Below are 11,530 nucleotides of genomic sequence, written 5' to 3'. Positions count from 1 at the left end.
GCAGAGATCAGCTGGGAGCAGTTCTGCACAGGAGGGGACACCAGACACCCTCTCAAGGGAAGACCGTGGGAAGCACAAGGCTGTGGTGAAGCCTGTGCTTAGCTCACGCCAGAGGAATTACTCCAAATCTTAGGGGTAAGGAGGTGCTTAAATGCTTTGCTGGACCGGGGCCCAAGGGTGTGCAGCCTGCTGTACTGCCCTGCCAGGATCTGGGTGCTGCACATGATGCAGCCTGTCCTTTGCTGCCTACGCGGGGCTCCCGCCTTGGCAGATGCCATGGGGACACCACTGGGACACCACAGGGACACGTGGGCTCCTGCTGCCACCCCACAAAGCCAACGGGAGCAGCATATTATTTGGTTATGGGAGTGAGCAACAAGAGGAAAGCACCAGAAGGAAGGACTCGGAGCTGGGGAAATGGGCAGCAAAGCTGCCTTTGAGGGCTGCAGAGTGGTTTGGGGAGGAATAACCAAAATGTCGAAGTGCGTGGAGAGGATCTTCGGCATGCTGAGAGAGCATCAAGGAAGTCTTTCCTCTGACATATTGGCAATGCCTTCTGAGAAACTGCTCTATTTTCAGCTCTTTATGGTGTTTAACAGCAACGAGCTGTGTCTTCTGTATTAATAAATTATGATGTCACTTTGCTTTATGGGTTAAGCAATATCCTCTTCAGTTATTTATACTACTGAACGTATGAAAGGAAACTAGAAACAAAGTGATTTCAGGTGCTTTCTGTGCACATAATTCTCATGCTACATCCACAGAGCAAAATTAAGATATATTGTTAAAAAAAAAAAAAATAGAGGTGAAGAAAACCTGTAAAACAAAACAAAACAAAACACCTTGCTGGCTACTATATTGTGTTTTCACAGCTTCTAGCCAAGAAATTTTGTCACCATCATCCACTTTTTTAAACATCCTCGTGAAAGGTTGCACTTCCTCGTGCACCTCGTCTCTAGGCTCAAAGCTGCACACAATGTATTTAACCACAGCTGTGAGAGCGATGTGCTGCTTGAAGAACATCACCAAGGTAGATAGTGGAGCAGTGGCAAAGAGGAGAACAAATATTTCACTGATGCCCAGTTTAACATCTACCATAATAATAAGGATTAGATATATTTTCTTTCTTTCCCTCCATTCCCTAGTCCTTTTCTCCATTTTTTACCATTTTTTTCCCTCCAGAAAAACCTCAGCATTGTTTCTAACACCTGGCTTTGGCCTAGTAGCTAGATTTATGACTGTTTGCTTCTAAGAGGGGCCAAATTCTACCCACTTTATTCATGCTGACAGTCACATTGGTTTCAGGAGGAGTAACTGCCCAAGGAAGATGAACAGATTTAAACCAAAGTCAATAAAATGAACAAGTACATTGCATTGCAGCCAATAACAGCCCTTGCTTATCTTCTGGTCCAAGAATTTCTCTTAAAACAGGTGCCTAAATACATTTTTATATGGTATCTTAAAAGTATCTCAAAAGTGAGGCCATGCTCCACAAGCAGCAGGCTGAATACCTCCTACAGTATGTAGGTGGGAAATCCACTTGGGTCCCAGCCTCCTGTGGCCCCTTTGAAATCTGAACTTTGTGACCAGTGTCCAGAGTCCTTAACCAGAAGAAGTCAAGGCCACTTCAGCAGATGTCTTCTGTACAGCAACAGGAAGGTTTGGGCATGAAACGTGGTCAACACAGCCCAAAGTTTACCTTTTCACAGCCATTGGGTCTGTAACAGCTGCACCACTTGCTGCACTCAGTTTTCCCAAGGAAACTGAAGACATCAGTCACCATCTGCAGTGGTCCTGCTGAGCCAGAGACCCTCTCCTAGGCAGGGTCCGGAGCTGGCTGGTGGTGGGACTGGAGGCACAGGGAGGCACCAGCCTCACGGTGAGGGGCAGAAGCAGCTCTCAGCTACACTTTGCCTTGCTGCTCTGGCTGTTCACCAGGCTGTTGGACCACATTGCAACTGGACAACAGCAATACTTAAAATTATGTATGCCATAACTTATCTCCGCAGCAATACACAGTTATACAGAAAAGAATGTGGGAGCAAACACATGGAAAAAAATTGGAGATGGGGATGGCGTTGTTCTGAAATGATTAAACAGTGTGTACAAGAGAGTAAAAAGGTCCTTTTACCATGGCTGGCCTTCCCTGCAGAGCCAAGCGTGCATGTCTTACATGCTGGGAAGTTTAATGGGGACGGAGAAAAGTGTCGGATGCAGGATTGATCTTCCATAATTATTATCTGAACCAGATTGTATATGCTGATTCCACTTGGCATTAACAGTCTAGGGTAAAACAGCTGTGAAAGAATTCACAGTACTGGATAGCAATGAGAAATTAGAAGAATTACTTTTTTAGAAATTGAAAGATTAAATGAGGACACTGAAATAACACTAAATTTTCCAGAGTAATACATCTTCCGGATGTCACTTGGATTTTCTCAGCAACACAAGAATAATCATTACCCTTTTATGCCCAGAGGCCCTGATTAAGTATGTTCTTAAATTAAGCACATGCTTGAATACCCTTCCTGGATGAGGATGTTTTCTGATTTGAGCCCAGCTACCATCTCTCATGTGGCACGCAGTTGTAATTTCAGCGTCCTTTACACAAAATGAGTCATGTTGCACAGCTTTTCCATAGCCAGGCACTGTCCTCTGTGAAACATTGCCTGCTCTTGTTCTCTCCTCTGCCAAAAGGCAGCACAAACCGGGTGACGATGACAAGAAGTCAAACAGCACACACGACGTCAGATGCAGAAATGGCAGGATCTGGCCTCAGCTTTGCAATGACACAGTCTTTCCTATTTCTTCTCCTGCCTGAGAGCGCACATAGCATTACACAGGGCTCCAGAAACCTTGGATTTTTCTCCGCTGCAATTTTTACACGGCAAATAAAGAGGGGTTGGCAAGGCTCAGCCCGTGCAGACACATATGTGCACTCACTCCCACGTAATCACATTTGTGCAGCTATTTCTCCAAGACACCAGCAGCCCGACTGAGTGCCAGTTGCAGTGTTGCAGCTCAAAAACCCAGAGCAGCAGCGATCGGGAGGAATGAGGGCTGGGACAGGCTCGCCATGTCACCCAGCAAACCACAGGGCATTTGGCTCCCTTCATCCCAAGAGCAGCCATGAGCCACAGAGTTGGATCAAGCCTTGCTGGTGTTCCATCAGGCACCCAAAGCTCAACCAGAGTCAACCAGACTCCTCCTGCTAAGTAACAGGAAAACAGAGGGCTCCCCGTCTAAAACAAATGATGAAAGAGGTTCTTCCTATGAGCAGAGGTATAAAGTCAGCTGCTGTGATTTCCGAAAGCTGATGCACATTGACAGCAGGTAATAATAATATCTAGCTCTTGAAAGTGCAATTACAGAAAAGACAACACCAATTAGAAATGGGTCTGACACACGCAATTCAGTCTGTCTTCTGACATGAACATTTTTAAAGTTCAGGGTCATCTGGAGGTGAAAGTTGTTTTCAGCACGCTCTTTTGAGGACAGTTCATGTTTCTGTGTCTCTGTTGGCTCTGCTGTGAGTACTGGGTTAGACCAGAAAACCTCCAGAGGTCCTGTCCAACCTGAATTATTCCCCATGTGTGCTTCATATGCCCTTTTGGCATTACTAGGAATAAGACCAAGGTGTGAAGCACTTCAGGTTACCCAGACGGGGTGACAGATGTGAAAGCAGTAGAGGAGGAGATGTTTTATGTGAGGTTACTCTAAACTCAGCAGCTGTGAACTTAACAACGCACTTTACTCCCTCCAGCAATCACACCTGACCACCAGGTAAATCTGTGCATATGAAAGAAATCAGACCTTCTTGCAGATGAAAAACATTGCATCTTGCACCCTCCACAATGACTATACTACAACCAACTTACATTCCTAAGGCTTCTCTTTTGCTGAAGCTCCTTTAGGTGCCTTGTGCCTGACGCTCCTCACCTCCAGCTAGGGCTCCCTGAGTCCAAATAGTGACCCAAGCATTTCCAGGGGTCTCCCGTAGAAAACTTACCAGTAATTACACTGTCCATAATGATCTCATTGTTTCTGTCTTGCCTTCTACTATTATTGCAGGTTCTTTGGGGTGGAAGCCATGTTTTATCGAGTTTCTGTATGAGGCTTGCAGTGGGGTCCTTGAGTGCTGCTGCTGACAGTCCCTCAAAACTGGGTTGGAGCAATAAGAGGCAAGAAGCTGTGATACAAAGAGACATCATGTAAAGCTAACTGCTGCGGCTCAGTGTGCACATTTCTATGCTCTGGCAAGTATTTACACCAGCCTGGAGTCCTTCACATCTCCCAAAGCAGAGTGAGGGAGTTTGGAGATGAGGGAAGGCTAGTTTACAAACATGCTTTGTGCTCTCTCTAAAGCTTGCCTTTCTTCAAAGTGTGTTCATAGAGGCTATTGTCTGTCAAAATGCACTCATGAGATGTAATGGTCACTAGTCGTTCTCACCAGGTGTTGATTATTACTTGTTTAAAGGGAGGCAAATCCTCTTATTCATGCTCTGGCTGCGGATAACTATTAGGTCTGTTTCTGGATGTGCTCACGGGGATGTGTACACACACGCACGCAGCAGGGCTCAAGCTGCCATGTTAGGCAATGCCCAGAAGAGCAAGGGAGCTTGTCTCTGTCTTTATGCTGTGAACAGGGCTGCAGGGGAAGGACGAGGGCTCCTGCTTGCTCTTTTTATTAATGGAGGGGATGAAATGGAAGAGTTTGACCCTGCAAGAGGAAGAAAGAAGCCTCTGCAGTAGGACCACGCCTGTCACACCTCAATATGAATCAGTCTCATTAATAGCTGTTATATTGGTCCCATAGCACAAATTGTTTCCACTTAAAGGCACAGGTCTCATCTTTTCCCAGTGAAGGCAAAGCTTAGGAGATGTATGATAGCATGGTCCCAATGGCATGTGGCATGCCATGGAGGCTCAAAGCTCTCCCTAGAAAAGCCCCACCATCCCCACTGGGGATTTTCTCCTGGAGCAGGCAACTGCAGCCTTTAGCTGCCATATAATGTCAGGACCATGACAGTCCTGGGACACAACCAGCACTGCAGGCAGCAACATCTCCCTCCAAGGCTGCTGATCTCAATTTTACCCTGAAGAAACCCACCCAGAGAAACCACAGTCTTCTCCCCCCAAATCCCAGCAGGCAATCCCCTCACTGTTTGCACCCCATGGTGGACAAACAAGCAGAGGGGAAGCAGAGCTACGAGCCACTCAGTCTCCTCCTGTGTCCTGAGGAAATTGGTGCTGGCATGAGGCTGGAGCAGCCTCATGGGCCAGAAACCCTGTGGTGGTGTCCCACCTCCAGGATGGGGCAACCCCTGTCCTTGCCATGGACAAGGCGTGGTGGCATCTCCTGCTGCTCTTCTCCTCTGCTACCAACAGCTTCAGCATTTGGCTACCACTGGTTTATTTTCTAGATACACAAAGTGGAAATTTGGATTTTTATTACTATTTTAAGTCAAGCAACCGATACAATGCTGCAACTGCAGGAATAGGAGCTTTGGATGCAGGACTGAGTCTGTCTCTGTACAGCGTGAAGATGACTTGAAAGAAAAAAGCAAGGCATAGCTCTCACTGTTCAGCTCTCTGGGTTTACATCCCTCCCAAATAGGGAGTCCACAGAGAAGGGGAAGGACAGGCAGCAAAAAATCCCACCTCGTGTAGCAATGATATTTAAAGCCTGCCGAAGCTCTTGTTTTACTCAGTTCCGGCTTTGCAGGTGGGATGCACAGCCACGATGGAGGGATCAGTCGGCACAGGAGCCCAGGAGCTCTCCTTCATGGCAGCGGGTGTCAAACATCCTCAGTTCGTCCCGTGCAGTCAAAGCTTTGTAGTAAAACTAGAAAGTCATTTTTTCAAGAGACACATGAAAAACAAAGTTCTTCTGAGTTGGTGTAATGCTACAGGCAGCTCTAATAAGGTGCTCTCTCCACAGATCCGGGACAAACCTTGTGGTGCATATGCATATGTATCTCATTTTTCAGACATTCTGGCACTCACAGACACTTGGGGCTTTGTTTCTGCAGCTGGCTCAAGGTCTCATGCTGGCACTGAGGTAGTCTCACTGAGTTATTCTCTGCTCCAACCATACTTCAAGGTCTGATGTACTCACAGGCACTGCAGTTGCCTGAAATACACATTTGGGTCTCTCTGGAAGGCGTTGACTGCCCAAGAGGTCTGGTCTGTGCTCCTGAGTGGAGCTTGCTGAAGAGGTCTCAGTCTTTCAGAAGCAAATGGTCGTGACCTTCCTCCAGCCAGGCCCCACACTAATGTCTGGCTTTCCTCAGAGAGTCACCTTTGGATCCATGAAGCACCTCAGCACTAGAATGGACATCTTCAGCCCAGCCAAAATTTGTTGCTGACTCTGGCATGGACAAGACATCCCCCTAGCTCTTGGCTAGGTCAAAAACAGAGCCCATGATCTGCCTTGGAGACAGGAGAAATGAGTATATCAGAGTTCATTTCTTCCTGTCTCCCTCTGAGTTTGTCCTAGAAACTGAAGAGTTGTTTACATACTGTGCCATAATCTTCTGCCTCAAAAAAAAGCCTGAAGGATACTCATCAGTAGCCATTCTCTTTCTTCATTGATGCATTGATGCAAACCATCTCTAAATCACCTCTTTAAAAGGTCAAAGCTGCCTACTCTTTATCGTATGCAAAACAGAGGCCAGAGCTGTGTGATAGCAGATTATGGACCAGACTTCTTCCCACCACCCTCTCCCTGAAACAGCCATCCAACCCTTGTCTCACTCTCTACCTTTCCCCAGGCTAGGTTTCCCTCTGATCAGCCATAACAGCATGGCCTGGTGTCCTCAGACTGGTGACCTTTCTGTGAAAGGGTTCTTGAGGACATGGGTCTTTCTGCACCGCCAGAATGACAGCATATGCTCCACCAGATGCTGAAGAATATTCCTTCCCATCCAAAGTTACTCTGAGCATTATATCTTTTTGGCTTAGCATTGTTATGAAATGTCAGGGCTTTGCAACTTCTCTGACTCTCTTTTGCAATGTCCCCAAGGGAACACAACCTCTTTTAAAGCACTGGTTCTGTCCGGCAGGCCCTACAGACTTGTATCATCTTTCCTTCTGGAAGAACCTCAACCATCTCTGCAAGATAGGTGAGACAGAGCAGCATGGGAGATGAAAGCAAGATGTGCTGTTCGTGGAAGCTAGTTGCTAGTGGAATTATATGAGGCCCACTTGGGGACTGCTTTTGGTTAGTATTTGCCTGTCACACAAAAGAGGGAGGAGTGCATCATGAAATTTCCTGATGACACAGAAATGCGAGTGCTTGTCAATACACCAGAGGCTCCAGCCTATCAAACAGGAAGAACTGCATGACCTTGAGGATGGGAACAATGGGAATAGGACAAAATCCAATTGTGCCAAATGTAAGGTTTGGCACATAAGGCTCAAGTGTCAGAATTTCTCTGGGAAAACAAAAAGCCAGTGAAAGATTCAAGCACATTGGCTGATCACAGGATTATTATGAAATGGCAATGTGACACAGCCATGAAAAAGGTGAATGTGATAGAGGCTGTATCAGGCACATCCAACAGGGCCTGGAAAGGACCAGTGACAGAGAACAAGTGCTGGTGGACCCCATGAGGAGGCTGCACACAGCTTTATTCACCTCTGTTCAAGAAAGATGGAATGTGGCTGCAACAATCATAACAACATGTTGGTAGGGTGCTTGGTGGGGGGCTGGAGACCCTAATTAACAGCAGGAAGCTGAAAGGGATTGTCGTGTTCAATACAACAAAATTAAAGGTCAGAGAGGAGACGATAGGTCTATAAATATCTTAAGCTTAAAACAATGTTGGCACAAGGACAAATGGATACAAATTGGCCATGAGTACATTTCATTTGGAAACCAGAAGAAGGTTTCTAACTATTGGAGCAGTGAAGCTGGGTAACAGCACAAAACATAACTTGTTTCAGGACAGTGCACTATCAATTTTTGAATTATTCCACTTGACATGATTGCTTGAGATGATTTGGTGATCCAGGAATTGCCCTACTGTCCAAATTCCTGTTAAGCTCCCATTGCTCATACAGAAGCCTTAACTCAGCCACAGAAGGAGGCAAGACTTTCAGTTGCCTCCTCAGCTCTTTTAAAGGGCTTGGCATAATCTAACTCTTAATTTGTTAGTGGCAATTATTTAGATTTCATGCATTTCTTCCAGAATAAACCGGAGGGTTACATCAGTAACCAGGGCTGTGGTTTTTTGTAGTTAATACTTTGTATTTATATAGCATCTTTCATCTTTCAAAGTGCTTTACATACATTAATTATTTACTTCTCACCGTACCCCCTTTGATCTAGGAAAGTATTATGATGCTCAGTTTACAAGAGGGGAAAGCAAACACAGAAGAACAAATTCTTGCTGCTAGGCTCATCCCACCAAGACTGATGCATCCTTGTTGCCATAATGGACAGGGGGCTCAGGCAAGGAAAGGTTACGTGGTGTGCACAGCATCAGCAAGTTATGCAGCCGTGGGGCCGGGGCAGTAACACAACTTCTGGATACGCACTGCCTGTAAACAGGGAGACAGAGTGGGGGTATAAGGGGTGGAGTTGTGCGGGGCAAGGTGTGAGATGCTGGGTGTGCAACAGAGGACCAGAAAGCACTGTGTCCAGCACTCTCAGGAAAGACCCAGAATTGGTGTAATCAAAGCATCTAGGACAAAGGTGGGTGGCTAAGACCCAAATAAGGGGAACAAACTCAAATAGTTAAAAGCAGCAAATGAATGAGAGTTGACATTGATCTGTCAAGCATTTGCTGAAAGGATGCAAGCCTTCCCTTTTAGTTAAAAAAAAAAAAGATGCATTTTTTATTTTTATTGGATTGAATGTTTATGCAATTTTTCAGAGTGATTGTCAGGGGCTGATTGAAAGATTTTATTGCTAAAAAACTGCACATTTTTTTCTTGCAAATTCATGAACGGATGTTATTTGTGTGTTTGTATTGCTGTGATTATTTGGGGATGCTGCAAATGCCCAATTTCAAACAGAAGTCTCATGTTCCTCTTCTCTTTTTCACCCTTTTTAAAGGACATTTCTGTCTTACAGGAACAGGGAGCGTGGTCTGCTAAGCAGAGCAGGAGTCCAGGAAACAACACACTTGGGGTCTAGCGCTCATTCTGCCAGTGTTTGGTGTCTGATGTTGCACAGGGGTCGTAGCTCTGTTCCAGTGGCCAGCGCCAAGAGTGGGAATTAGAAGATCAGGATACCGATTTTGACAGATATTGACTCACTCTGTGGCCAAGAGAACACCATTTAGCACTAGCTCACTGCCCAGCCTTACAGGGCAACTCAGCCTGTGGCCAGAGCAGCTCCCGTGCTCCTCCAGGTCAGACAGAACTATAGCACAATTGCTTTTTGGGGAGGAAGGGGAGGAAGGGCCTGAATTTGGTCATATTTTTGCTTTACCAAATATTTTTCCTGCTACTGCCAGCACAAATTTCTAGAGAAGCGAAATGACTAAGGTTTTTCAATTTCATGGTCATTTTGATGTGCTAAATGGTGCCAAGAGAGTTAGTGGGAAATTAGCAGAGTTCAAATCCCCATGGAACATAGAAATTGCAGTTAAAATAGTGCTGCTAAATATTAGTAATTAGTAAAAATTATTTTAAAGTGTAGCATTTTGATTAGCTGCAAACTCCTCTCACTTCGTGTCAGTGTTATGCACAGAACTGACTACACATAGGACAGTTAAGCCCCTCACCTGTGCAAACCCCTTGGGCATCCATGGGTAATAACCATGAAACATACGGGGTAGTACACTAAATAAAAGGAGAACTGTTATTAATGAAACAAGACTGATATCTTCTAATAAACATGGTAGACCCAAAGACACAGTGGCCACAGCTCTCTTGTTCTGTCACTCCCTCCAGCCTGAGTTCCACTGCATTTCTTAGCATTATTTGGTTGTCACCCATTCCTTTATGGACTTGTGTTAAAATAGGGCCCTGTCTTACCTTGCTCCTGCTTATTCAAGCTCACTGCATCCATTGGCTTTCTTATTCAGTAGCAGTCTATCAGAGCCTGTCAGGACCTGAGAGCATGCAGCAACTCCTCTTCCCCCAGTCTTTCTGCAGAGGGAGCAGGGGCTGGGCCAAGTGCTTTCTTCAGGGCTTTTCTCATAGCATGCACATCCTTGTGGTTTAGGCATGCAGAGCACATGGAGTGGCTGCAGTGGTCCTTCATTCCAGGAAACCTCATTCTGCAGTTGTGGACTTGACCCTCAGGAAAGCTTCACCTTCTCTCCCATCCCTCTCTTATTGTAGAAAGTCCCACAGCATGAGAAGACCAAAGCACCTAGTCTGGCAGGAGGATTAGTCAACAGCCTGATAAGGTGCCCCTGAAAGACCAAGGATTTGCTTGTATTGCCATTTTGAAATGATGAACTGAGCCACAGAACAATTGACTTCTATAAAACTGGGCTTTCCTGAGGACCCTTATTGCTGCAGGTCCACTAGAGTACTCAGGTGCTTATCTCCAAGCAATGCCATTGCAAAGTGACCCTGAAACATACCTGTGCTGGGTCACAGTCTGTCCAAGGCCATACGGGCTATTTATGGCCATCCCACAGGATGTATTCCTGCCATCTGAGCCCAGCCAAGTCCCTTTAGAGTAAGATCATTCATTACTGCATTCATACATCTCACTGTGGAAGAATTAACAGTATTAGAAATAGTATGCTGTAGAAACTTCGGTTGCCCCCTTACATAGCACTGTTACTGTTAAAATTATTGGATGTATTTCTTTTATAAATATCAGTTGATGTGGGTCTTGGTACAGGCAATGATCAGATGATAGGGAGAGATTGGTGTATTAGACAATTATGATGGGGTCGGTGTATGTGGCCAAGAACACACCGAATATCCTGTGCCACCCCATGGTGTGGTGTATCACAGAGCCAGGCTCCTTCTGCACAAGCCTGCAGGTTCACAGACATCCACAGAAAAGCTGGCGGGCAAATGGCAAAAATTGGTTCTCAGTCCTAAACATCTCTTTCATGCCATTGCTGCACAAGCTGCAAGAAGGAGTATTGCTTTTAGGATACACAGCAACAGTACATTTGTGAAATCTCAACTGATTTGAAACACTTCCGGTTGAAGCTATATTGAAAAAGCAACAAAAGACTGTGGGTTATCAATACACCGTAACTAAAACTATGTGAAACTTCAGATGTGTAGGCCAGCTGTGTAGGATGAAGAAAGTAGTGACAGATATCTCTTTTAAACCAGTTTTGGAAAGTGAATTGAATTTGCACAGGTCAGTTCATTCCTGGCACTTCTAAACTTCTCAATATTTGACTGTGTGATTATAATCATTTCTAATACAGCTTTCTGGGTGTAGTTTTTCAAGTCACAAAAAAGATAGAAATCCCATGGTGTCACACAGTATTGACAGCCCCATGGCTCATTAGCAGGGCTGTATACCAAGATGCACAATGCAGCAAGCCAGAGATGCCTTCAAGTCAGCGTTTCCCCTACCACATTCAAGTCAGGCTGTTCC

Source organism: Netta rufina (assembly GCF_964035555.1).
Source record: "Netta rufina genome assembly, chromosome: 1".
Classification (NCBI taxonomy): Eukaryota; Metazoa; Chordata; class Aves; order Anseriformes; family Anatidae; genus Netta; species Netta rufina.
Note: the sequence above shows the minus strand (reverse complement) of the source record.